Consider the following 692-nt stretch of genomic DNA (forward strand, 5'->3'; position numbering starts at 1 on the left):
TGCTCAGGAGTGGGGGGAATAATAAGAGCGTCCTGCTGGGGCCTGGCCATGTCCCACCCCCCCCAACTCAGCTCAGTGCTGTAGAAGGAAGAGAGGGCTCCTCTAGTGCCCCGTGGCTTCTAGCCTGAGACACTGCAGGTATGTGCCTGCATTTTCTCAGTCTGGAGAAGATGTCTGTGCAGTTACAGAGCAGTTCAGCCTAGCCAGGTTAGACTAACCTGCAAAGATTGAATCAATTCAGGCTCAGGCTTTTTTAATGTCTGTCCCTAGCCACTGAGTACCTCAAAGTATACCTCCTTTCCATTTTTTTTAATACTTGGTTAGATAATCCTAGGTTTTGAAGTCCATAATCAGCTGGAAATTCTGCCATGCTGGTGATGATCTTAGTTGTCTTGGGTAACTGTTAGATTCTGTTATGACCTTCTTGCAGTAAAACAACCCAAAATGGATGCTTTAACCAGATGAGGGTGCATAATTTGTTGACATACTTTCTAAATGCATTCTGTGGTTTTAAACTCTTTTTTTAAATGACTAAGAGACCTATTTAAAAAAAACAACCTAAACTTCTGAGGCTTACTTGGAATGCCTCTTACATCATCTACAAAAGATCTTTCGTTTTCAGAGACAATTGGCACATAGGAGTCTGTTTGTCCAACATCATCAATGTACACATCCAAGTTACATAGTTTCAT

The sequence above is a fragment of the Alligator sinensis genome, unplaced genomic scaffold, assembly GCF_000455745.1.
Source record: "Alligator sinensis unplaced genomic scaffold, ASM45574v1 scaffold432_1, whole genome shotgun sequence".
Taxonomy (NCBI): domain Eukaryota; kingdom Metazoa; phylum Chordata; order Crocodylia; family Alligatoridae; genus Alligator; species Alligator sinensis.